Source organism: Gopherus evgoodei, chromosome 1, assembly GCF_007399415.2.
Source record: "Gopherus evgoodei ecotype Sinaloan lineage chromosome 1, rGopEvg1_v1.p, whole genome shotgun sequence".
Lineage (NCBI taxonomy): Eukaryota > Metazoa > Chordata > Testudines > Testudinidae > Gopherus > Gopherus evgoodei.
In genome coordinates, this window is record NC_044322.1 from 10,612,406 (window position 1) to 10,640,093 (window position 27,688).

The following is a 27,688-nucleotide window of genomic DNA, read 5'->3' on the forward strand; positions in this document are numbered from 1 at the left end:
ACAATCTCCATTGCAATCCTATTCCAGAGCTTAACTACCCTGAGAGTTAGAAAGTTTTTCCTAACATCTACCCTAAATCTCCCTTGCTGCAGATTAAGCTCATTACTACTTGTCTTACCTTCAGTGGCCATGGAGAACAATTGATCACTTGTTGGATTAAAAGTAATAATTAATACATTTATGTTGTGGAAAATATAAGAGAGAATGATTCCAGAACAGACCCTGGATTTGGCCTGACCATTAGAAAGAAGTATGTCTCTCAGCCTGCTCTCTCAGCCTGCTGAGTTAGTGCTAATTGAAACAGGCCTGCCAGTTTGCAAGATCTATGCTAATTGTAGAAAAAACATTCAGAGACAAAGAGTTTGTCCTAAAAGTGATAAGATAACAACGCATTACAGATGTTTTTTCTACACTCAGGCCATGTCTACATCTAAAATTTTGCAGCGCTGGTTGTTACAGCTGTATTAGTACAGCTGTATAGGGCCAGCGCTGCAGAGTGGCCACACTTACAGCAACCAGCGCTGCAAGTGGTGTTAGATGTGGCCACACTGCAGCGCTGTTGGGCGGCTTCAAGGGGGGTTCGGGGAACGCGAGAGCAAACCGGGAAAGGAGACCAGCTTCGCCGCGGTTTGCTCTCGCGTTCCCCGAACCACCCTGCAAACCGCAGGGAAGGAGACCTGCTTGTTCGGGAACGCGAGAGCAAACCGCGGCGAAGCTGGTCTCCTTTCCTGGTTTGCTCTCGCGTTCCCTGAACCACCCTGCAAACCGCAGGGAAGGAGACCTGCTTGCTCGGGGGTTCGGGGAACGCGAGAGCAAACCGGGAAAGGAGACCAGCTTCGCCGCGGTTTGCTCTCGCGTTCCCCGAACCACCCTGCAAACCGTAGGGAAGGAGACCTGATTGTTCGGGGAACGCGATAGCAAACCGGGGAAGGAGACCAGCTTCGCCGCGGTTTGCTCTCGCGTTCCCGGAACCACCCAGCAAACCTCAGGGAAGGAGACCTGCTTGCTCGGGGTTCGGGGAACGCGAGAGCAAACCGGGAAAGGAGACCAGCTTCGCCGCGGTTTGCTCTCGCGTTCCCCGAACCACCCTGCAAACCGTAGGGAAGGAGACCTGATTGTTCGGGGAACGCAATAGCAAACCGGGAAAGGAGACCAGCTTCGCCGCGGTTTGCTCTCGCGTTCCCGGAACCACCCAGCAAACCGCAGGGAAGGAGACCTGCTTGTTCGGGGAATGCGAGAGCAAGCTGGGGAAGGAGACCAGTCTGATTACCAGAGGCTTCCTCAGGTATGCTGGGATACCTGCTTATTCCACGGAGGTCAAGAAAAGCGCTGGTAAGTGTCTATACTTGATTACCAGCGCTGGATCACCAGCGCTGGATCCTCTACACCCGAGACAAAACGGGAGTACAGCCAGCGCTGCAAACAGGGAGTTGCAGCGCTGGTGGTGCCCTGCAGATGTGTACACCTCCTAAGTTGCAGCGCTGTAACTCCCTCACCAGCGCTGCAACTTTCTGATGTAGACAAGCACTCAGGAACAAGATTTGTTGTTCCTCCACTTTTACATTCCTATCTTGAGTGTTTTCTTTTCATGTGTCACAAGTGGCATGGATAGATTCATTGGAGTCTGTCATGCCCCAGTGATTTGAGAATAGTTATGTTAAGTGAAATAGGTTGTGATTGTAACTGTATGTTTGAATGAGTAATAAAAGGTTGAAGTGCCAGCCTAATAAATAATAAATACCCAGGAACATTCAGCAGCAGAATGTGCAGGAGAGAGATAACTGGATGACCCCAGAGGGCAAATTGGAATCCATCCCCAAGGACGGAAAGAACAAGATAACAAGCCGTCACTGTTGGGCCATCTGAATGATGAAGTATCACTTCAAACGTGAGAACAGTGATTGATTATCACTTCAAACGTGAGAGCAGCATAACAAAGCAAACCCTATAGATTTGAATGAGGATGAATCCCTATAAAGACAGACTCTGAAGACTGAGAACTTTGAGTCTGGTTCTGCAACCGCCCTCCGGGAGCATCGGATGCACATCTGACAAGACTCAGCTCCATCGTCATGTCCAGGCCACCTGGCCAGTGGCTTGGCACAAGCAAATCTAAGGCTGGTAACTATAACAACCACCTTGCAGAACCTATGGGTGTATGAATGAATATGTGAATGAATGTGAAATTGAATGGAATGTTATAGCTATAACTGACTGCTTACTATGATCCTTTCTGTATTCACAATAAACATGGTATTTTCCCTTATCCCTTTAATAAGATCCTGCTGGTTTTTATTTTATTGGTATAACACCTCGATCTGCTGGCAATGCTCCTACTAATGCAGCCCAATATGCGGTTAGCCTTCTTGGCAACAAGGGCACACTGTTGTCTCATAGCCAGCTTCTCGTCCACTGTAATCCCCAGGTCCTTTTCTGCAGAACTGCTGCTTAGCCAGTTGGTCCCCAGCCTGTAGCAGTGCATGGGATTCTTCCATCCTAAGTGCAGGACTCTGCACTTGTCCTTATTGAACCTCATCAGATTTCTTTTGGCCCAATCCTCCAATTTGTTTAGGTCACTCTGGATCCTATCCCTACCCTCCAGCGTATCTATCTCTTCCCCCAGTTTAGTGTCATCTGCAAACTTGCTGAGAGTACAGTCCACATCATCGTCCAGATCATTAATGAAGATGTTGAACAAAACCGGACACAGGATAGACCCCTTGATACCGGCTTGATACCAGTTACTAACTAGACATCGAGCTGTTGATCATTATCCATTGAACCTGACAATCTAGCCAGCTTTCTATCCACCTTATAGTCCATTTATCCAATCCATACTTTTTGAACTTGCTGGCAAGAATACTGTGGGAGACGGTATCAAAAGCTTTGGTAAAGTCAAGATATATCACATCCACCGTTTTCCCCATATCCACAGAGCCAGTTATCTCACCACAGAAGGCAATCAGGTTGGTCAGGCATGACTTGCCCTTGGTGAATCCACGTTAACTGTTCCTGGTCACCTTCCTCTCCTCCAAGTGCTTCTAAATGGATTCTTTGAGGACTTGCTCCATGATTTTTCCAGGGACTGAGGTGAGGCTGACCAGTCTGTAGTTCCCTGGATTTTTCTTCTTCCCCTTTTTTAAAGATGGGCACTATATTTGCCTTTTTCCAATTGTCCAGGACCTCCCCCGATCACCACCAGTTTTCACAAATAATGGCCAATGGCTCTGCAATCCCATCAGCCAACTCTCTCTGCACCCTCAGATGCATTAGATCTGGCCCCATGGATTTGTGCATGTCCAGCTTTTCTAAACAGTCCTTAACCTGTTCTTTCACCACTGAGGGCTGCTCAGCTCCTCCTCATACCGCACAGCCCAGCGCAGCAGTCTGGGAGCTGCCCTTGTCTGTGAAGACGGAGACAAAAAAAGCCTTGAGTACTTCAGGTTTTTCCACATCATCTGTCACTAGGTTGCCTCCCCCATTCAGTAAGGGTCCCACACTTTCCCTGACCTTCTTCTTGTTGCTAACATACCTGTAGAAACCCTTCTTGTTACCCTTCATATCCCTTGCTAGCTGCAACTCCAATTGTGCTTTGGCCTTCCTGATTACACCCCTGCATGCTCGAGCAATATTTTTATACTCCTCCCTAGTCATCTTTCCAAGTTTCCAATTCTTGTAAGCTTCCTTTTTGTATTTAATCTCACCGAAGATTTCTCTGTTAAGCCAGGCTGGTTGCCTGCCATATTTGCTCTTCTCTCTGTACATCAGGATGGTTTGTTCCTGCGACCTCAATAAGAGGAAGACAATTAACTCCTGTATCTTACATGCACCCCACTCCTGTTAATACACCCCAGTATATTAGCTTTTTTTGCAACTCAGTTCAATTTGTGATCCACTATAGCCCCGGCTCCCAATCCTTTTCAGCAGTGCTACCACCTCAACAGTTATTTCCCGTTTTGCAGGGTGGATAACAAGCAATTATTTAAAAAAATTAAAAAAAAATGATTTTTTTAATTTAAATTGGATTTTTTTGATAAAATGCTTTTTGAGGAAGAAACCTATTTTAAGATAGTTTTAATTGAGATAACTCATAGCTCAAGGATACCTCACCATGGAATAGGGATTATAAATTCTAATTCTATAGTATGAGACAATATATTCATGTAATGTTTAAGAAAAGTTTTGTAAATGAGTTCCAATAGTTCATGGATTAGGGACCCATTTTTATGGGGTTCCAGGGGCTTCTGGATAGATTATTTAGGTTAATCTTTCTCTCTACCCAATGGAACTCAGTGGTCACTCTAGAAGATACCATCAGAGATGCTTAGTTTTGCAGTTCTCAAAACTTTGGATTTGCGTCTCCAGAGATAACATGCTTGTTAACAGCAAAAATGTTTTAAAATAAATAATACAGAGGTGAGAAATAACAGACCTCAACCCTATTGTCCCTCTGCAAATGTGTGTGCACAGAGTCAATCCTTTACCTCTCTCTAAAAGTGCAAAGTTTCCAAAAGTTCAATGAATAAAGCTTGGCGGGGGTGGAATAGACCTGGACAAGGAGAAGTGTGGAGATAAATGTGAGGAGGGAGAGAGAGGCAGTAGAAACAAAAGTGCAGTTTGAGCAGCACATTCCAGAATGCACTTTTCTGTAGAAATCCATGATTAAATCGAGTCACGCTGACTAGTGATTTAAATCAAATCCACCTTGCCATTTTGTAATTGTGCATCACATTTTTTTCCTTCCTAAGTGCAGTACCTTTCACTTGCGTTTTATTGAATTTTATCGTTCAGCCCCATTGTCCAATTTCTCAGGCACATTTTGAATTGTAATCCTCTCCTCCAACAGGCCTGCAGCCCCTTTCCGTTTGGTGTCATGTGTATATCTTAGAAGTGTACACTCAATTATCCAAGTCATTAATGACAACAGTGAATAGTCCTGCTTCAGGACAGACCCCTGTGGGATCCCACCACATCCTTCCCCCTTTGGCAGCAAACCCACTAATGACTCTTTGAGTCCGGTCCTTCACCCTGCTGTGGAGACTGCATCTAGATCTCACTTCCCTAGGGTGCCTCTGAACATGGCACGTGGGACGGTGCCAACAGCCTCCTGAACTCAAGTTTTAGTTCATCTCCCCCCCCTTAAACCCCCCGGACTGGCGACTTTAACTCCCTGCTCAGACCAGCTGTAAACGGGGACGCTCATTGCCCCAGCCCCCACTGCTGCACCACATGCCCCCTGCACAGACAGACACGCACAGCCCAGGCTCCCTCCCTGCGAACGAGTCTCAGCCAGCGCAGGCGCAAGCTGCCTCCCCACCCCCTTGGCAGCCCCTCCCCGTGGGGGCCGGGCGGCGCTGCTGCCTGGAGCGGGCACGCAGCCTTGCCGCGGCAGAGCGGAGGCAACATCTGGCCGCAGCTGGGCGCTCTGCTGCGGAAGGAGCCGCTCTCGGGCCGAGCCCAGCCAGCAGGTGAGCTGCCCCGCGGGGGCGGGCTGAGCGCTGCTCTCGCAGGGCCCCCAACTCTGGGCATCAGAGCCAGGCGCCCAGCTAGGAAACCGCACCGCGGTGGGGATGTGGCGTGGAGATCGAAGGGGTTTCTGCAGGCTCCAGCGTGTTTCTGTTTGCATAGGGTATCCCCCCCCAGCTTAAAAATCCTTCTCCAGGTGCAGGAGTGTGTGTGTGTAGGGGGGTGCCTGGCTGCCTTGCGGGGGATATGGCTGGAAGTGGTGGGAGGGGTATATTTTCCCACTAAAGAGCCAGTGTTCAAGGCGAATGAAGAGAGAAATGCGGAGTCTGGTGCCTGCCTGGCTCCAAGTGGGGAGGGGAGCATCTCCCCCTCGTGTCTATTCTTCTGCAGCTGGTTGTGGGTTCTCGGGTTGGGTTTCTATGTGTTCCCAAGTTTGCAGTGTGACTGTCACGCAGCAGGAGCCACAAGGAGCAGCAGAAACAACAAGGAGTCCGGTGGCACCTTAAAGACTAACTGATTTATTTGGGCGTAAGCTTTTGTGGGTAAAAAACCCACTTCTTCAGATGCATGCAGGTGTTCTGCCTCCTCTCTGGGCTCTGGCAGGCTGGCAGGTGCTGGGTTAGGGTCTTTACTTGAACTCCCCTGTCAAACTGCAGGTCATTTCACCTTAGCCTGAGACCCCAGGCAGATGCAGAGCAAGAAAACTCGGAGTAAGTGGCTTTGCTGGTGTTTGCACAGGGATTTAATATATGCATGCCTGGCTGCAGGAGCCTTTTCCAAGTGTAAACACAGTATCAACTACCTACAGGATGCAATAGCCATTACCACACCAGCCACACCCCGCTGGACTGCAGAACACAAGGAGACGATGCTTGGGCAAAAGTGGTGAGGGGCAGCAGTTCTGGGTGATGATGGGGGAGAGGTCCCAGAATTGAGGGCCCTCTGCTGATGAGAATCCCCTGCCTCCAGAGGTCCCCAGTTCAGGAACGCTGCATAGCTAATTAAGCACCTAACTTTAAACATGAGTATTCCCACTCGAGTCAACAGTGCTCATGTGCTTCAGGTTAAGCACCTGCTTAAGTACATTGCTGAATCGGGGCCTTAGCCTCATGGGTCCGTCTACACAGCAGGAACGCCGCTAAGGCAGGGAGTTTGAGAGCCCACCGTGGGGGTACAAATAGCAGTGCAGACGTTTGGACTCAGGCTGGAGCCCAGGCTCTGAGACCTCCCCCCTCGTTGGGTTTCCCATCTGGAGCCAGAGCCCGGGCTCTGACGGGCTGTTTTTAGCCCTGCAGTGTGAACCTGATCGGGCTCCGAGACTTGCTGCTGCGAGTCATTTTTTGCTGTGTAGGCGCCCCTATGTCGCTGGTGGCCCCTGCACTCCTGCCAGTGGTGGCACTGCTGCGGCTAGCAATGGGGGAACATTTTGGGCAAAAAATCCTAATGTCAGTACCCATCCAGAGACCCCCACGCACTGCCTTGTGTTAGGGCAACAATGGGTCCTACTGCTGCAGCCTGCTCTGACCAGGGATCTATTCACGGAGGTGCTGAGTACTCCCACCTCCCGCTGAAGTCAGTGGGAGCTGCAGGTGCGTGACACCTCTGAAAGTCAGGTCCCTGAGAGTTTAAGAGCCAGGAGCTGCCTGGACCCTGCACCAACCCTGCTACTGCTGGTGAGCTGAGCCAGAGGGAAAGTTTTGGCAAAGAAGCCTCAGACAAACTTTCCCTTAGACAGCTAGGAGCCAAGGATGCTGCCCGCTCTGTAGGGATCACAGGCACAAATGCACACAGCTAATTTACCTGCCTTGCATGCCCGGAAGGGGGGTGTGGGTGTGGCTTACATGTTTGGCACTCGGATTTATCACCGAGAGCAGGACTGCCTAACCAAGGGGGTGCCATAGTATTCGCTCCTCCATGTTCTGAGCCTTGTGGTGCAGGAAAGTAAGCGGCTTGTTTGGGGATGGGGTGGGGGTGAATAATCAGCCATGAAACAGAGGTAAAAGCAGGGCAGTGAGCAGGAAAATTCCTGTTACATTCTCTGGCTGCTTTTTCTTGCAGCATCTTTCAGGCAGGAGTAGGGAGGAAGACAGGGAAAGTGCTCGTGGACCACTCTGAAAAGAGGCAGGGGCATGTTTGTGTGTCGCCACATGGCTGAGCTGGTGTTTTATCTGGCAGGTGGCGGTGTTCCAGCTGTCCAATTTTATTGCTACACTGGTGTGTAACCAATAGTGATTTCCCAGAGCCTTGCTGTATGTGCTGGTGCTTGTTAGCATAGCGATCTTCCATGTGGCTGACTCTCTGCTCCAGGCAGCACAAGGCAATTCTCTCTCTAGGTAACAGATTACGCCGGCTGGAATTACGTGCACAAGTGACACCATCTGCTGCGAGTGCCTACAGCCAGATCATCCCAGGATTGGACCTTAGTGGCAGTCATGATGGAAAGTCAAAGACAAAAGAGCTGGCACAGGGCTAAGATCCAGGGACTTGATCTGGGAAGATGCAGAGCTCCCTTGGTTCCTATCAACTTCTGTGGGTGGGCAGTCTGTGTAGCATGCTGACCAGATGTGTGTCTGTCCCGCTGCTTGGCAGATCTACAGAGAAAGGCCACTGGCTGCCGTTCACAGCTAATGAAGTTAGTCCTTTTGCTTAAGTTGTAGAATCTGTGCTTTGAAGCTAAAGATCCAGGGTTTGATCCCTGTTGACAGCCCCTCCAGGGAGGTGATTACACTCCGCACCTTGCAGGACTGTTCCTTGGAAGAAGTGCAGTTGGTGTACTTTGTAGCACTCAGCTGAGCTAACGGAGAATCTCTATTAGCTGTTAGCAGTACGGGGTCTATGTCTCAAAGTTGAATAGTTATAAATATATGCTGTAGAGGGCAGCAGTGTGTGCACATGTGCATGCACACACACACCAGTATATTACATGTTTGTTCTCTAGCTATGCACATATTACATGCATGCTGCTTATTTGTTTGACTAGTAGGGTAATAGGTATTCTTACATGCATTGGACATTTTTTGAAACATGCACTGTTTGTCCAGACTCCTTTTCTCTGCTCCTTCACTCTCTTCTGCCAGAGATCTGCCAAGATGAAGGGGGCAGCAGAGGTGAAACTGAAAGTACAGGGCTGGGTTATTCTTGAGGTAGCCCGTCTGGATGGTGACTTAACAGGCCATTTTGGTGGCTTGTGTGAAACTTCCCACAGACCGATCGAGTGTCTATTAGACTGCTGCTGCTGCTATTTACATTTGTATTGTAGTATCACTTAGGAGCCCTAGTCCTGGGCCAGAACCGCTTTGTGCTAGCAATGGCCTCCCCACCCCATTGACTTTCCCCTGCATTTCTTCTGAGGCCCCTTTGCTAGATAAACCACTACCCTGCTGTTGCCCTTTCCCCCAAATTATTTAGTCTGTGCCTGGCTTTTACAGTAGCAAGCACAGTCAGAGGTGCTATTATACCAGAACTGAGTATGAATCCCTGAACTGCCCATCTAAGTTTCTCATATGGCTCCCATTACTGTGGTACCTGAGTGCCTCACAATCCTTTAATGCATTCATTCTCCCAGCACCCCTGTGAGGTTATGGAAGTGCTCTTATACCCATTTTACAGAGGGTGAACTGTGGCAAAGGCAGGCTAGTTGACATGCCCAAGGTCACACAGGAAGTTTGTAGCAGAGCAGGCAATCAACCCTGATCTCCCATGTTCCTGCTGCTGGTCCTGTGGGCCTGCCTGTGCATGCATGAAACGATTTAGGAGGAGACCCTTTGCATCTGTAAAGGCAGCAAAATTCACACTGTCGGAGCATAAAGGTCAGCATGTCCCATGAAGGGAAGGGCACCGTGGAGAGCTTTCTGCCTCAAGGTATATTACATTTCTGACTTTGCATCGTGCACATGTAATTTCACTTCTGGCACTCTGGCGATGTCCACCAAAACACCTAGCTAAGGGGCGGCTTTGCTTTTACCTCTCTGTAAAACAACAAAACACCTAGAAAATCAAAAACAAAACCTCCTCACATTAAGAGCCTGATCAATTCCCAGGCTTTAGGTTGGGCCCTACAAGAATGTTCAAATTGTGCTTCCCTGGCTTTTGAGTGCAACCCTAACTGGCCACTGATGCATGTTGGTTATCATACAGTCTCTAGTTACGTGCTCACAGCTGGTTATTTCTAGGGTTCCCCGCCTCGTTCCCTGAGCACTCTCTACCCCAGGTCCTTTTCTGCAGAACTGCCGCTTAGCCAGTCGGTCCCTAGTTTGTACCAGTGCATGAGATTCTTCCATCCTAAGCGCAGGACTCTGCACTTGTCCTTGTTGAACCCCATCAGATTTCTTTTAGCTCAATCCTCCAATTTGTCTAGGCCACTCTGGACCCTGTTCCTACCCTCCAGCCTATCTACCTCTCCCCCCAGCTTAGTGTTATCCGCAAACTTGCTGAGGATGCAAGCCCCAGGGTCAGATCCCCTAACTCAAGCAGGGGGGTAGCCGACAGCCTCTTCCCTTCCCCCCTCAACTCTCTAGTGCTTTCAGCCCCTCCTCAAATCTTCCGACTATCTCAAGAAGAAGCCTCCTCTAACTGCATCCTATAGGATATGATGGGGATGGAGTCCTGAACATCCTTCTCTTGTGCTCTGGTGTCACCGGGCGAGTTTGGCAGGCTCTCTCCCCAGCATCCCAAAGCCTTGTGGGAAGACCTAGGCACACGGGAGGCAGCAGAAGGCCTGATCTACTACACAGGGATAAAAGACCTCCAGCCTCACAGGGTCCCAGAGCTCAGGCTGCAGCCAAAGCATCTACACAGCGATTTTTCAGCCCTGGAACCCAGGCCAGCCACAAGTTTTTATCACTCTGTAGACACAGCTTTAGGGGCCTGGACCGTGCATGGATGCAGCAGTGAGAGCTGCTCCCACTACCCTGGCTCATGCACTTCCAGTTCATTAGAAGACAGTGAAGGCCGCTGCAGGGTTTTTGCTGCCCCAAGCAGCAAAAAGAAAAAAAAAAAAAGCCGCAATTGCGACCTGCAGCTCTACCGCCTCCGCTTCAGTCTTCAGCGGCAATTCGGCGGCTGGTCCTTCGCTCCGAGAGGGAGTAAGGGACCAGCCGCCGAATTGCCACCGAAGAGCCAGACGTGCCACCCCCTAAGCAGCTGCTTGCTGGGCTGGTGCCTGGAGCCGGCCCTGGAGACAGTGGGCCAGGATTGCATCAGGGGAGAATGAGGGCAGCAATATTGAGTTCTTTGGAGCTATATTGATTTACACTAGCTGAGATTCTGTGTGTGTCCCGTCCCTCCCATTCCCCGCTGCAGCAAAGTTAGCCCTTTCCTGCCCTTAGTTTTCTGATTCACCTCATTGCTATGTATGTAGCTGGGGCTACTTTAATACTGACCTTGTGCTAAATCTAAAGCAAACCTCTGCTGGAGTAGAGTCATTGTGTTAAACAACAGGCTTGATTCTCCAGCCTGAGGATATGGGTAACTCCCCTGGGTTACAATGGAAACAGGAATGACTACCTTCATGCTTCTGACCTAACTCTTCACCCCTTTTCTTTCAGCAGGGGGTTTTCTCTACCTTCCCCAAAAGGATTTTCTTTGTTGGGAAGAGACTAGGATATCTTTTTTCTTGTTCTTTCCCTTCAGATGTAGCCTGTTATTTTCCCAGCATCATCCTCTGCCCCCCGCCCCCGATGATGTGGATTGATACTTGCCTGCTGGTTTTTATTAAACTGCTGCTACAAATCACTGTACCTGTCTCGGAATCACTGTGGGGTTGGGGAGCCTGCATCCTTAGTGCTAGAGAAGATACCTTTGCAAGGCCTAGTCATACTGACCAGGGGTCTAGCTGGATGATGATCTGGGCATGGGACCTGTTTGTTGGACCTGATCCAACTCCAGTTATCTTCAGTGGAAGCTTGGTGGGTCCTTGGTCTACTTTGGAGCAAATATGCTATGTATATTTATGGTGTATTATAGGTGGTTTATGATAATAATACGCAGACTTTTTCCCCCTAGAAAGCAACTTGCCATGTAATGGCTTTTTCTGTCCCCTGATACGCCTAGAGTGGTGAATTTTTATTACTTGTGCCAGGTATTATCCCACCATATAATTATATCGTGCTCCTTTTAATCATTCCAGGCAGTGTAACTCTAAACCTGTTTCTTCACCAAGTGTCCTAATGCTCTGCAACAGTGTCTGAGTACCCAGGCCAGGAGAGGGCATTCAGGTGATTTCCCTCTCCTTAGTAGTGTCAAGGGAGGAGATCTGTGCATTTGTGACCTGCCCTTGAGGAACAGAGAGGGTTTTTTTTTCCTGTTATTATTTGGGAGGACCGTGTAAATTGTAACTCTCTAGATTCCCAGAAGAAAGATTACCTTCAAATAGAGATAGACTCAGTGTGTGCATCAATAATTTAAGGGTGAACAAACATTACAGGGATATTATCCCCAAACTAAGCATTATAAACACAGGAAATTTAGAATTTAAGTTGCACTTAAAAGCAATCCAACTATACTCAAGAATTCATAGTAAGGACCCAAAAAACCTTAACTCTGCCCTGTTGGAGGCAGTGTGGCATAGTGGATGGGGCACTGGACTGGGATTCAGGAGAGAGCTGGTCGCTATTCCTAGCTCTGCGAATGACTTGTGGGGTGATATTAGGTGAGTCATTTCACCACCAGTTGCCTCAGTTTCCCCATCTGTACAATAAGGATAATGATGCTGACCTCCTTTGTTACACTGAGATCACTGGATGGAAAGTGCTACATAAGAGCTAGGTAGTATAGTAACAGTGTAATGCAATGACTATCCAATTGTGATTAAGGCATCCTAGTGTGTGGCTTTGTATCGGCTGCTGAGCCAGTTGTGTGCTCCGTGTGGGGGTGACGAACACCCCTGAGTGAACCTGAAGTGAAAACACAATGGAGACAAGGGGTGTTAGTTCTCCTGTGGGGTAACGAGGTAGGGTCAGCCTCTGACAGGTATAGGGCTGACCCTGCCTCGTTACCCTGCATTAAGCTAAAACGCCTTGTCTCCATGTGTTTTCACCTGGTGATGGCTCACAGGCATTAGCTACCCCCAGGGTCTGGTCTGAGGGCTGGATACAGGACACAGATGGCTGTTTCACCCATATTCTTTGGCCTTCCTTTCCTCAGCTGCTTGAAAGTTTCTGATCTGTTCTGTCCCCTCCCTCATTCCCACTGTAGGGCAGAGAGAATCCCTTAAAAAAAAATAAAAAAAAATAAAAATCTAGCCCCTCCAGGCCTCAGCAGCCACTTCTTGCCCCAAGAAAAACCCTCTGGCAGCTACACCTTCCTTAGCAAGGCCTTGTCCAGGAAAGCCCAGCACAGTCAGACTGCGCAGAGCTGGTTTTACCGGTTTTCTAGGGCTGCATGAACAGTGCTCCAGGAGGTACCGGCTGGCTTACAAAGCAACCAGTAAGCAATTAAGGGCTTGATCCTGCAGTTCTTACGCAAGCACAGTTCCCATCAAAGTGAGTGGGAGGCTTGCTCAGGTGAAGGCTGCAAGATCAAACCCTTACGCAAGGTGCCCAGGTGCCTTGCACCTGTTGCTGGGGTGTAGCATCAGCCCCTGTGGCTATGAAGTCACCCAGCTGATCATTTCCTAGGCTCTTCTTGGTGCCCTTACTCCAGTGACAGTTATATTGGGGTGAGGTGGGGGACTTAACAGAATTAGTGGTCACGAGAGAGCTGATGTAATTAAAGGAAACTTCTCAAGTGAAATTCTCCCACTGGTCATGAGTAAGTCTCAGGGGATCCTTGTGACTTGCTTGTCTTCTGCAGGCAGGTAGGGTGCTTAGAGACACACTCTGGCCTTTCCAGGCCCAGGTGGAACCCCCACTGAGAGAGGATGTAAATTTCTGTCAGCTGTCACTGAGGATACCTTGGTTCCTTTGTTTCAAAGTGCCATGGCTGGGGTTCTCCACGCCCGATAAGGTACCCTCCCGCAACCTGTTAGGACTGTCAGCAGGGCCTCTTGTGTTTCTTTGTGTTATGGTAGCAGCGGGGGCCCCGGTGGAGATGAAGCCCCCTTGTGCTAGGTGATGTAAGTGCACATAGTAAGAGACAGACCCTGGAGAGGTCACAGTGCAAACAGACACAGGAAGTATTATCTCCGTTCTACAGGTGGGGAACAGAGGGTAATGTCTACATTGTGATAAAGGAGCCTCGATATGGCTCACAGCTGGCCCGGGTCAGCTGATTCGGGCTCGTGGGGCTTGGGCTGGGAGGCCATAAAATGTAAGTGTAGACATTTGGGCTTTGGGACTCTGCGAGGGGGGAGCCTGAATGTCTACACTGCAGTTTTATAACCCCGCAGCCCCCACCCTCCTGCCAGCCTCAGTCAGGTGACCAGGGCCAGCCACAGGTCTTTTGTCGCATGCAGCCATGCCCTGAGGGTCTGAGGGCTTGTCTATACGAACTTTTGTTTGTGGCAAGCTGGGGTGTCCGTTTACCTCACACTAGTGTGCCATGCACTACGTGTCCATGTGGATACTGCTGCCGCGCACTAAAAGCTCCCTCGTGCACTTTGATCTACTCTACTTGGGAACAGGAGTGGGCCAAACTGCACTAGGGAACTTCTAGTTCGCAGCAGATGCCCAGGGCAAGGCAGTTACACCTCAGTTTGCCATGAGCTAAGAGTTTGTACCGACAAGCCCCGAGACTGTGGGTACGTCTACTGCACTGTACACCTGGGTCTGTGGACTTGTACTCTGTGTTCCCAAACCCGAGCTGGAGTGTCCACACTGGCTTGTAAATCTGGGTTTATAATTTCTGAACCTGGGTCTCACAGCCGTACTAATGTGTCCATACTTGACTATGCAGATCTTCTGACTCAGGTCTGCGGTGTGAGCTGTGTCCACACTGCAAAATGACAGGGTTTGGACCCGAGTCACAGTAGGACTTGGGTGCTGATCCATGGCCCTAGCAGAGTTTTAGGACACAGGACCTGAATGCTCACTGGCCCAACTCAGGCTCATTTGTATGGATGGAAAAGGGGCTTGGGCTCAAACCCGAGGCAGACCCCAGGTTTAGTGTGCAGTGTGGTCATAACCTAAGTGACTTGCCCAAGATGACACAGGGAATCTGTGGCAGAGCCAGGAATTTAACCCAGTCTCCTGGACTGCATCCAGTGCCTGACCTACAAGACCCTCTTCCTCTCTCTCTTAGGAACTGTTGTGAGGGGAACTCCTGACCCATAGAAACTATTGCTCAGAGATCAGCCTGACCCCAAACTCTGGATCCAAATGAACTCCCAAGCTTTAGGACAGGTGGACCCAAGTTTGTAACTCAGGTCTGTCTCTCTTCTGTTGTTTGTAGGTTGCTGTGGGTCTTTATGAGATTCTGTAAAATGTCCTGCTGACTTCACTAGGAGTGGAAGGAGGTGCTAGCTGTGCTAAATTGTTGTTGATTAGCAGAAGTCTTTGAAATATGTTGAGTTAAGCCCTCCTCACCCTGGTCCATGCAGACAGCTGCTTCTTATCCACAGAAGGATAAGACTCCTGTGGAATCCTGGAGAAATCTTTTTAACACCGCCTGTAAAGTTTATTCACAATGGCAAGAGATGGGACACTAGATTGAGGGGAGGTGGGCAGGGCTCTGAGTTACTATAGAGAATTCTTTCCCAAGTATCTGTCTGATGGGTGTTGCCCACATTCTCAGGGTCTAGCTGGTCTCCGTATTTGAGATCCGAAAGGAATTTCCTCTCAGATCAAACTGGCAGAGACCCCTGGGTTTTTCACCTTCCTCTGCAGCATGGAGCCTGGGTCACTTTCAGGTTTAAACTAGTGCAGTTGGTGGATTCTCTGTAACTTGGTGTGTTTAAATCAAGATCTGAGGATTCTAGTAACTCAGCCAGAGATTAGGGGTCTGTCACAGGGATGGGTGGGTGAGGTTCTGGAGCCTGCAACGTGCAGGAGGTCAGACTAGATTATCAATGGTCGGTTCTGGCCTTAAAGTCTGTGAGAAGCAGCCTGTCGCCTGAGTAACTGTTCGAGGCCTGATTCTCTCTCTAGTTACATGTGGGAGCAAGGTGCCATGTGGCTGTCAGGGAGGTGACTAGCAGGGCCATAACAAGGGCGAGGCGAGTGAGGCATTTGCCTCAGGCACACAAAGCGGAGAGGCGCGGCTCTAATGCGATTGACGGCGCTTCGGCGGCAGCTCTACCGCCACCACTTCTTTGGCAGCAATTCGGCGGTGGGTCCTTCTCTCTGAGAGGGACTCAGGGAGCCGCCGTTGATTGCCACCAAAAAATGAATAAAGCAGCGGCGGCAATTTGGCTGCAGGTCCTTCCCTCCGACAGGAACTCAGGGACCCGCTGCCGAAGAGCCTGGAGCCGGCTCTGCCTCGGATGCAAAAATTCCTTGTTATGGCTCTGGTGACTAGCGCACAAAGCCTGCAGGGGGATTGCTACTATGTGGTTAAAGTCTCTGTATGAGGAGTTACCTGAGCAAACAGAGGAGGGTTTATACAGGGGCAGTGACACCACAGCAGGTAGGTGACTGTTCTGCTCCACTAAAGTTGCCCCAGAGTTGCTGTAAAGTGAACGTCTGTCATTGGAAGAGCTGGCCAGTACCTTGCCATGATATACAGCTCCGGGTGGGTGTGCTTAGCAGCCAGCAAAGCCGAGGCGTGCTGCTCTGGGCCACCACGTTGAGGGGAAATGCTAAGGAGAAGCCTCAGAAACCATTCCAGGAAAATGCCCCCCCCCCACGCTGCAGGCTGGGCAGGGGCACAGCGTCCTGCCACGCCCACACATCCTAGGAGTGGGCATGCGGCCATGCCCACATGGGCTGTGTGTGGGTAAGGGGAACCGCTCCTATGGAACCATGTAAAATGTGCCACGTGGGGGCGGGGGCCTGTGTGGCCCATACCCAAAACACCGTGTCGCTATGTGCGGCACGGCCCTTTGCTGTAGATGCCCCCCCAGCCACAAGCAAGGACATGCCCCCATTGCATCTCATAGGCAGAGCCTGGTGTGCCTGCCGTGCCATGCCACTGCGCATGTGGCCTTAACGTGATCAGTTCTGATCCTCAGACACTCTCCCCAGCCTGGTACATTGTCCCTCCATCCTGGTGGGGGCAGCCAAAGGATAAATGCACGGCTCTGTAGTGGGAATGCAGGCCTTGCCGTCCAGCATGGTGTGAGCTGCGGAGTGCAGAAAGGGCAGGAAGAACTCTTCAGCCCAGAAACTGCTGTAACGTGGGCTGGGGCAATGTGCATTGCAGACCCCCCTCTGATACAGTGTACATACCAGACTCACTGGGGGCCTGGCTCAGGGAAGGTTTTACACTAGAGTTGTTAGGTGAGCCAGAACATCCCCAAACGCTGGGACACAGTCTCGCCTGGATCTGGACTTTGTGACTAGTCTGTGAGGGTTGACCTAAAAAAAAATGCAGAGATCCTGGAACTCTGGGATTGTCCTGAACCGGAGGTGACCTGGGCACCTCCCTGGGTCTATAGTGCTACATAATTTAATCAATGGGGGAAAAAAATCCATGGCCCTGCCACACCTGCAGGTGAGGAAGAAAACAGCGAAGAGCAGTCCTGCCAGGATGCAGAGCCATATAGAGCACGTATCACCATGGTGATTAAGCCAGTTTAGATATCTATCAACCCTTAATTAGGGGAGTGCACCCACTGTAGATATGCCAAGCCTGTGTTGGCACTTGGCAATGAGTCACTACTAAAGGTTGAGCTGAGCAGGTGCTTCCCCATGAGTCTGACAGCTTGGTTTTCCTTCTCTCCGTTTTCATTTGAAAGGAGACTGAAACTCTCTCTAGCCTTTGGAGTTTTAAGGAAAGCCTTCAAGATGTGACCCGGGGCAGGGATGTCTGCCTGAGTCTGCAGACAGCCTAGACCTTCCTTGTGTCAGGAAGTGCCGTGGTGTGGTGTGTGTCAAATGGCGTCCGTAGTAGTGGCCATTAATGTGCCCTATCAACGCTTCAGTGTTGTGATCATAAAGCAGTGACCTGTGATCTCTTTGGCACTGAGCTAGCAGCAGTGCATATTTACGGCTTTATAAATGATTGTTACAATAATGGGACCAACGGCAGTTGGAGCGGGGGCGTAGCCGTTTGCTATAGTTTATCTACGCTAGGAATTCTCTGGAACAGTGAAACTTCGGTTATCTGAACCCCACATCTCTCAGTCCTGGTCCCTAAAGTACATTACTTCCACTAGAAACTCTCCTGCCCAACCTGAACCATTCCCCTTGCCCTTGTACCGTTCAGATAATTGAGGCACGTGTCGAACGTCTAGACCAGGGGCTCTCAACATTTCCAGACTATTGTACCCCTTTCAGGAGGCTGATTTGCCTTGTGTTACCCCTAAGTTTCACCTGACTTTAAAACCTACTTGCTGACAAAATCAGATAGAAAAACACAGAAGTGTCACAGCGCACTGTTATTGAGCAATGGCTGACTCTCGCTCACTTTAACCATATCGTTATAAAATATATCAATTGGAATATAAACACTGTACTTCCATTTCCGCGTATAGTGTATAGAGCAGAATGAACAGGTCGTGTGAAATTTTAGTTTGTACTGACTTCTCTAGTGCTTATTATGGAGCCTGTTGATGTACCCCCTGGGAGATCTGAGTACCCCCAGGGGTATGCGTACCCCTGGTTGAGAACTACTTGTCCGGACTGGTGTTACTGTGTGGGGGCCCAGTCCTGCTCCCTTTGCAGACGATGAGATGCTTTCCATTAGCTTTAATGGGAGATTCTTTTGCAGTGGACAACACAAGTGTATGTTCAGTCCACACCTACAAGGACAACATCCCAAGGGTAACCCATGTGGGTACTAACAGGGAGTTCCTGGGAAACAGCCACAGCAAAGCAAAGCATGAGTCAGGGGATGGCTAGTGCTTACAATAGGCTAATAAGTAATTAGGTCTGTCAGATGCCCAATGATTTAGACCATAAACTCTTTAGGTCATGAACCTAGATCTGAACTGAGGCCATGGCTACACTAGAGAGTTGCAGCGCGGGTGAGGGGGTTACAGCGCTGCAACTTAGGATGTGGCCACACTTGCAAAGCACGGCCAGCGCTGCAACTCCCTGGTTGCAGCGCTGGCTGTACACCCGGTCGAGCCTCGGGTGTAGGGATTCCAGCGCTGGTGATCCAGCGCTGGTCAGCAAGTGTGGACGCCCACCAGCGCTTTTATTGACCTCCAGGGTATAAGGAGGTATCCCAGAATTCCTGTTCACAACAAACCGGAAGAAAGGGAGAGCTCGGAGTTCAGCCAAACTGCTTATTTAAAAAACAAACACAGCTCCTGTTTGCTGAGCGAGCGGAGGCAGGCAGGGGAATTACTCTGGAATGTTCACAGCTGTTTGCTTGAAGAGAGAAACAGCACGCTCACACAGCAGAGGGGGAGGGGGAAGTCCATGTTGAGCAGTTGCTTATCTGGTCTGACGGGTATTTAGAAGTACATAATTTGCATTTAGTGAATGAGAGAGGAGTGGGGGAAGGGAGTTAGAACTTTTAAAATGATTGAAGGTAGGCACTGTGTGTCTTCCAGTCCTTAGAACTTGCAAGGCAGGGAGCTGAGAATAGTGTCAACTCCAAAAATCCATTCTATCTGTCTCCTCCACGCTCCCTGTCACATTCCACCCCACCCCCCTCTTTTGAAAAGCACGTTGCTGCCACTTGAATGCTGGGATAGCTGCCCACAATGCACCACTCCCAGCAGCGCTGCAAGTGCTGCAAATATGGCCACACTGCAGCGCTGGTAGCTGTCAGTGTGGCCATACTGCAGCGCTGGTCCTACACAGCTGTACGAACACAGCTGTAACTACCAGTGCTGCAAAACTGTAAGTGTAGACATGGCCTCAGACTCAGAGAGTATCATCGTTCCATTACCGCAGTGCAGAAGAGAGACTCAAAGGCCTTTTCCTCTTGGGTGTCTTTGGGTGGAGAAGGGGTATGCGTATCCACGCAATCTGAACGTTGAGTTTGTATATAGGGGGTCTGAATATCCTCCAGGTCATAGTCCCCAGCCCCTTTCCCTCCCAGAATATAATCAACCCCAAAATGCTCGTTTGTGACACTCCCTCCTGTCTTGTCTCAAACTGGATTGAAAGTTCTCTGGGGTAGAGACTGTCTCTGTGTCTGTACAGTGATGCCTGGAAGAAGATTCCTGTAATTTACCAGAGCTGTGATTTGTTACGAGCCCTGGGGAGTTGGGCACGCTCAGGATGTGTGCTTCGTGAGCCCACTCTCTCTTTCACAGCTCCTGCTGCTGCTTGTAATTATTAACTGGCTTGGCAGGAAGCAAGTGAGTCAGGGCCACTGAGAGCACGGAGGGAGGAAATGAGGAATTGATATGCCCAGAAGTGTATTTTTTCAAGGGGGCATTATCCAAGGAGAGGGATAGCTCAATGGTTTGAGCATTGGCCTGCTAAACCCAGGGTTGTGAGTTCAGCCCTCAGGGGGGGCCACTTAGAGATCTGGGGCAAAAATCAGTACCTGGTCTTGCTAGTGAAGGCAGGGGCTGGACTCAATGACCTCTCAGTTCTATGAGACAGGTAAATCTCCATATTATTTGGAGGGTGGTGAAGCACTGGAATGAGTTACTTAGGGAGGTGATGGAATCTCCTTCCTTAACTTTTTAAGGTCAGGCGTGACAACACCTTGGGTGGGATGATTTGGTTGGGAATTGGTCCTGCTTTGAGCAGGAGGTTGGACTAGATGACCTCCTGAGATCCCTTCCAACCCTAATATTCTATGATCTGCAGAGCTCAGTAATAGATCTTTCTTTAGTGGTTGTATGCTGCATCTTGAGCTCTAATGAAAAGTCATGGAGCGGGGTGGGGTGGGGGTTGGACATAACAGCTTCTCCCATGTTCTGATATGTGCTTCGTGCTTTGGAGCAGCCGTGGAGGCAGTGTGTTCTGTATGTGCAGCTTCTGTGCACAGCAAAGAGGAACGGTCATTGGAGATGGGCCAATTATGGCCTCTCCATTGGGGTGAGCGGAGTGGAGCCAGGAAGGAGAGGGAGCCTTCCCGTCACACCAGGCTTTAGAGGATAGTGTTTGCTCCCTGGGCATTCAGGGGGAAGAGCTATGCTCCATGCCAAGCTCGCACTGCAGATCCCTCTGGTACTGGAGCAGGGTTAGTGGGTTAGTTCCCACTGGAGCCACTGCCCGGCTGTTACTGCACAGACACAGAGGGTAGCTAATGCCAGCACTGTAGTGGGGAGTGGTTTGGGCATCTGGATATGCTGAGATGTGTGGGTCTCGGGTTATTTGCTCTTTTAGGGGGCTGAAGCACCCTGCTCCTACATGTGGACAGGAGGAACTCCTGGCCTTTCCCCTGATAGAAAAGCTGGAAAGGAAGGCATGGGACTTCCTGCCCTGCACAGGTTTCTCTGGTGTGAGGGAGAGGCTGTTGCCGACAGGCTTAGCTGATCCAGACAGGTTGACTGGACTGGAAGGAGCCGGGAGTTTTCGTGGGAACTAGTTTGCTCCTTTGAGTTTGGCTTTTGCCTCTTCCGCAAGGTTCCCCCTGAATTTCAGACTCCAAGAACCCCCAGATCTCCAAAGGGAAGGGGACTGGTCTTGCTGGTGCAGTGTGGTCTAGCGAATACAACACTGGGCGGGGTCTGTGCACTCCATGCTCTGCCACTCACCTCCTGGGTGTCCTTGGGCAAGTCACTTCACCTCTCTGGGTCGCTGTTTCCCCTGCCGATTCCTTGCCCGTCTTGTCTAATTACATGGTGTGTGTGTATGTACGTATGTATGTACAGCACCCAGCTCACTGGGGTCTTGATCTCATAGACTCATAGACTCTAGGACTGGAAGGGACCTCGAGAGGTCATCGAGTCCAGTCCCCTGCCCTCATCGCAGGACCAAATACTGTCTAGACCATCCCTGATAGACATTTATCTAACCTACTCTTAAATATCTCCAGCGATGGAGATTCCACAACTTCCCTAGGCAATCTATTCCAGTGTTTAACTACCCTGACAGTTAGGAACTTTTTCCTAATGTCCAACCTAAATCTCCCTTGCTGCAGTTTAAGTCCATTGCTTCTTGTTCTACCATTGGAGGCCAAGGTGAACAAGTTTTCTCCCTCCTCCTGATGACACCCTTTTAGATACCTGAAAACTGCTATCAGGTCCCCTCTCAGTCTTCTCTTTTCCAAACTAAACAAACCCAGTTCCTTCAGCCTTCCTTCATAGGTCATGTTCTCAAGACCTTTAATCATTCTTGTTGCTCTTCTCTGGACCCTCTCCAATTTCTCCACATCTTTCTTGAAATGCGGTGCCCAGAACTGGACACAATACTCCAGTTGAGGCCTAACCAGCGCAGAGTAAAGCGGAAGAATGACTTCTCGTGTCTTGTTTACAACACACCTGTTAATGCATCCCAGAATCATGTTTGCTTTTTTTGCAACAGTATCACACTGTTGACTCATATTAAGCTTGTGGTCCACTATGACCCCTAGATCTCTTTCTGCCATACTCCTTCCTAGACAGTCTCTTCCCATTCTGTATGTGTGAAACTGATTGTTCCTTCCTAAGTGGAGCACTTTGCATTTATCTTTATTGAACTTCATCCGGTTTACCTCAGACCATTTCTCCAATTTGTCCAGATCATTTTGAATTTTGACCCTGTCCTCCAAAGCAGTTGCAATCCCTCCCAGTTTGGTATCGTCCGCAAACTTAATAAGCGTACTTTCTATGCCAACATCTAAATCGTTGATGAAGAGATTGAACAGAACCGGTCCCAAAACAGACCCCTGCGGAACCCCACTTGTTATACCTTTCCAGCAGGATTGGGAGCCATTAACAACTACTCTCTGAGTACGGTTATCCAGCCAGTTATGCACCCACCTTATAGTAGCCCCATCTAAATTGTACTTTCCTAGCTTATCTATAAGAATATCATGCGAAACTGTATCAAATGCCTTACTAAAGTCTAGGTATATCACATCCACCGCTTCTCCCTTATCCACAAGGCTCGTTATCCTATCAAAGAACGCTATCAGATTAGTTTGACATGATTTGTTCTTTACAAATCCATGCTGGCTATTCCCTATCACCTTACCACCTTCCAAGTGTTTGCAGATGATTTCTTTGATTACCTGCTCCATTATCTTCCCTGGCACAGAAGTTAAACTAACTGGTCTGTAGTTTCCTGGGTTGTTTTTATTTCCCTTTTTATAGATGGGCACTATATTTGCCCCCTTCCAGTCTTCTGGAATCTCCCCCGTCTCCCATGATTTCCCAAAGATAATAGCTAGAGGCTCAGATACCTCCTCTATTAACTCCTTGAGTATTCTAGGATGCATTTCATCAGGCCCTGGTGACTTGCAGGCATCTAACTTTTCTAAGTGATTTTTTACTTGCTCTTTCCTTATTTTCTCTTCTAAACCTACCCTCTTCCCGTAAGCATTCACTATACTAGACATTCCTTCAGACTTCTCAGTGAAGACCGAAACAAAGAAGTCATTAAGCATCTCTGCCATTTCCAAGTCTCCCGTTACTGTTACCCCCTCCTCATTGAGCAGTGGGCCTACCCTGTCCTTAGTCTTCCTCTTGCTTCTAATGTATTGATAAAAAGTCTTCTTGTTTCCCTTTATTCCCATAGCTAGTTTGAGTTCATTTTGTGCCTTTGCTTTTCTAATCTTGCCTCTGCATTCCTGTGTTATTTGCCTATATTCATCCTTCGTGATCTGACCTAGTCTCCATTTTTTATATGACGCCTTTTTATTTTGTAGGTCACGCAAGATCTCAAGGGTAAGCCAAGGTGGTCTTTTGCCACATTTTCTATCTTTCCTAACCATCGGAATAACTTGCTTTTGGGCCCTTAATAGCGTCCCTTTGAAAAACTGCCAACTTTCCTCAGTTGTTTTTCCCCTCAGTCTTAATTCCCATGGGACCTTGCCTATCAGCTCTCTGAGCTTACCAAAATCCGCCTTCCTGAAATCCATTGTCTCTATTCTGCTGTACTCCTTTCTACCCTTCCTTAGAATTGCAAATTCTATGATTTCATGATCACTTTCACCCAAGCTTCCTCCTACTTTTAAATTCTCAACAAGTTCCTCCCTATTGGTTAAAATCAAGTCTAGAACAGCTTCCCCCCTAGTAGCTTTTTCAACTTTCTGAAATAAAAAGTTGTCTGCAATGCAGTCCAGGAACTTATTGGATAGTCTGTGCCCCCCGGTGTTATTTTCCCAACATATATCTGGATAGTTGAAGTCCCCCATCACCACCAAATCTTGGGCTTTGGATGATTTTGTTAGTTGTTTGAAAAAAGCCTCATCCACCTCTTCTGCCTGATTAGGTGGCCTGTAGTAGACTCCCAGCACAACATCACCTGTGTTTTTTACCCCTTTTAGCCTAACCCAGAGACTCTCCACCCTTCCGTCTCCTATGTCCATCTCCACCTCAGTCCAAGTGTGTACATTTTTAATATATAAGGCAACACCTCCTCCCTTTTTCCCCTGTCTATCCTTCCTGAGCAAACTATACCCATCCACACCAACATTCCAGTCGTGTGTATTATCCCACCAAGTTTCAGTAATGCCAATAATGTCATAGTTGTATTTATTTATTAGCACTTCCAGTTCTTCCTGCTTATTACCCATACTTCTTGCATTTGTATAAAGGCATCTAAGATACTGGTTTGATCTTGCCTCCCAGCTTTGCCCTGACCCTCCTTCCTCTCTGCTATTATAGCCCATGCTCCCTCCTGTTTCCAACCCATCTCCCAGGTCTTGTTCCCCACTTACCTGTGGGCTTTGCTCACCTGTCCCCGTCGAACCTAGTTTAAAGCCCTCCTTGCTAGGTTAGCCAGTCTGTGCGCAAATAAGGCCTTTCCCCGCTTCGAAAGGTGAACGCCATCTGTTCCTAGCAGTCCTTCCTCAAATAGCATCCCATGGTCGAGGAAGCCAAAGCCCTCCTGGCGACACAATTTCGCAGCCAGGCATTCACCTCCACGATGCATCTGTTTCTGCCCGGACCCCTACCTTCAACAGGAAGAATCGAAGAGAATACCACCTGCGCTCCAAACTCCTTAACCCGTACTCCCAGAGCCCTGTAGTCACTCTTGATCTGCTCAGCATCACACCTCGCAGTATCATTTGTGCCCACATGGATGAGTAGCATGGGATAGTAGTCAGAAGGCCGGATAATCCTCGACAAAGCCTCTGTAACATCTTGGATATGGGCCCCTGGCAGGCAGCATACCTCCCGGGATGAACAGTCAGGGCGACAGATGGGTGTCTCCATCCCCCTCAGCAGAGAGTCTCCAACCACCACTACCCTACGTTTCTTATCAGTGGTGGCAGCAGACCTCCCAGCCTTAGGGGTACGAGGCTTCACCCCCTTAACTGCTGGGGGTGATTTCTTCTCTCCTGTGTCAAGAAGAGCATAATGGTTATCTTTTACCACAACAGGAGGGTTCGCAGCAGCGGTGGAGCACTGCCTGCTGCTAGAAGTAACCAGCTGGCTGTGTCCACCCTGAGCCTCCTCCTCCATTGGTGTGTCAGATACACCCTGAGGCATCTCCTCCTTCACTGGTGTGTCGGTAGTCCTGTCAACTGGGACAGCACCATCAGCTGTCTCCACATGGATACTGTCCAGGAATTGCTCATGGACATGGATGTTCCTCAGCCTGGCCACCTCCTCCTGTAGCTCTCCCACCTGCTGCCTGAGAGATTCCACCAGTAGGCACCTTTCACATTGGATGCCACCCCCAGCCTGGATATCAGTAAGTGGAAATTGCAAATTACAGTCTTTGCAAGCCCACACCAGAATCTGGGTAAAAGCATCCATGCTTTGGTGCTCTGTCTGGCTACAGGCGCAGGTGGAGGAGACAGAAGCAGTGCTGGCACAGGTGTTGCGGGTCCGCCTCACCATTGTAAGCCTCCCTCTGTCAAACACTCTCAAATTCCTGTCTACAGCTCCCTATCCGCTCCTCTCTGCTGTAAACAGAAAGGTTTTCCATGTGGCTCAGGTTATGTAAATATACCTCTCAGTTGGAGGCTTCTGGTAGATGCTACTGTATGGCAGATACATTTGCTCTGAACTCATAGACTCATAGACTCTAGGACTGGAAGGGACCTCGAGAGGTCATCGAGTCCAGTCCCCTGCCCGCATGGCAGGACCAAATACTGTCTAGACCATCCCTGATAGACATTTATCTAACCTACTCTTAAATATCTCCAGAGATGGAGATTCCACAACTTCCCTAGGCAATCTATTCCAGTGTTTAACTACCCTGACAGTTAGGAACTTTTTCCTAATGTCCAACCTAAATCTCCCTTGCTGCAGTTTAAGCCCATTGCTTCTTGTTCTATCATTGGAGGCTAAGGTGAACAAGTTTTCTCCCTCCTCCTGATGACACCCTTTTAGATACCTGAAAACTGCTATCAGGTCCCCTCTCAGTCTTCTCTTTTCCAAACTAAACAAACCCAATTCCTTCAGCCTTCCTTCATAGGTCATGTTCTCAAGACCTTTAATCATTCTTGTTGCTCTTCTCTGGACCCTCTCCAATTTCTCCACATCTTTCTTGAAATGCGGTGCCCAGAACTGGACACAATACTCCAGTTGAGGCCTAACCAGCGCAGAGTAAAGCGGAAGAATGACTTCTCGTGTCTTGTTTACAACACACCTGTTAATGCATCCCAGAATCATGTTTGCTTTTTTTGCAACAGTATCACACTGTTGACTCATATTAAGCTTGTGGTCCACTATGACCCCTAGATCTCTTTCTGCCATACTCCTTCCTAGACAGTCTCTTCCCATTCTGTATGTGTGAAACTGATTGTTCCTTCCTAAGTGGAGCACTTTGCATTTATCTTTATTGAACTTCATCCTGTTTACCTCAGACCATTTCTCCAACTTGTCCAGATCATTTTGAATTTTGACCCTGTCCTCCAAAGCAGTTGCAATCCCTCCCAGTTTGGTATCGTCCGCAAACTTAATAAGCGTACTTTCTATGCTAACATCTAAATCGTTGATGAAGAGATTGAACAGAACCGGTCCCAAAACAGACCCCTGCGGAACCCCACTTGTTATACCTTTCCAGCAGGATTGGGAGCCATTAACAACTACTCTCTGAGTACGGTTATCCAGCCAGTTATGCACCCACCTTATAGTAGCCCCATCTAAATTGTACTTTCCTAGCTTATCTATAAGAATATCATGCGAGACTGTATCAAATGCCTTACTAAAGTCTAGGTATATCACATCCACCGCTTCTCCCTTATCCACAAGGCTCGTTATCCTATCAAAAATGCTATCAGATTAGTTTGACACTATTTGTTCTTTACAAATCCGTTCTTTACAAATCCGTGCTGGCTATTCCCTATCACCTTACCACCTTCCAAGTGTTTGCAGATGATTTCTTTGATTACCTGCTCCATTATCTTCCCTGGCACAGAAGTTAAACTAACTGGTCTGTAGTTTCCTGGGCTGTTTTTATTTCCCTTTTTATAGATGGGCACTATATTTGCCCCCTTCCAGTCTTCTGGAATCTCCCCCGTCTCCCATGATTTCCCAAAGATAATAGCTAGAGGCTCAGATACCTCTTCCATTAACTCCTTGAGTATTCTAGGATGCATTTCATCAGGCCCTGGTGACTTGCAGGCATCTAACTTTTCTAAGTGATTTTTTACTTGCTCTTTCCTTATTTTCTCTTCTAAACCTACCCTCTTCCCGTAAGCATTCACTATACTAGACATTCCTTCAGACTTCTCAGTGAAGACCGAAACAAAGAAGTCATTAAGCATCTCTGCCATTTCCAAGTCTCCCGTTACTGTTATCCCTTCCTCATTGAGCAGTGGGCCTACCCTGTCCTTAGTCTTCCTCTTGCTTCTAATGTATTGATAAAAAGTCTTCTTGTTTCCCTTTATTCCCATAGCTAGTTTGAGTTCATTTCGTGCCTTTGCTTTTCTAATCTTGCCTGTGTTATTTGCCTATATTCATCCTTCGTGATCTGACCTAGTTTCCATTTTTTATAGGACGCCTTTTTATTTGGTAGGTCACGCAAGATCTCAAGGGTAAGCCAAGGTGGTCTTTTGCCACATTTTCTATCTTTCCTAACCATCGGAATAACTTGCTTTTGGGCCCTTAATAGCGTCCCTTTGAAAAACTGCCAACTTTCCTCAGTTGTTTTTCCCCTCAGTCTTAATTCCCATGGGACCTTGCCTATCAACTCCCAACTTCCCGCCCCTTGCACCCCCTGGCACTTCTTCGTCC

The 27,688-nt window shown here is 48.8% G+C and overlaps 1 protein-coding gene across 2 annotated transcripts in view; it reads left to right on the top strand.

The window, feature by feature from the left end:
• The first annotated feature begins 5,355 nt into the window (after window positions 1-5,355).
• Window positions 5,356-27,688, top strand: part of CAPN5 (calpain 5) — a 133,205-nt gene continuing 110,872 nt past the window's right edge. Inside the window, exons 1-2 of one of the 2 annotated variants that reach the window (XM_030557855.1) lie at window positions 5,356-5,468; window positions 7,525-7,680. The gene's annotated coding sequence lies outside the window, so the exon portion shown is untranslated. The remainder of the gene's footprint in view (window positions 5,469-7,524; window positions 7,681-27,688) is intronic. The other variant, XM_030557847.1, reaches the window with a different exon arrangement.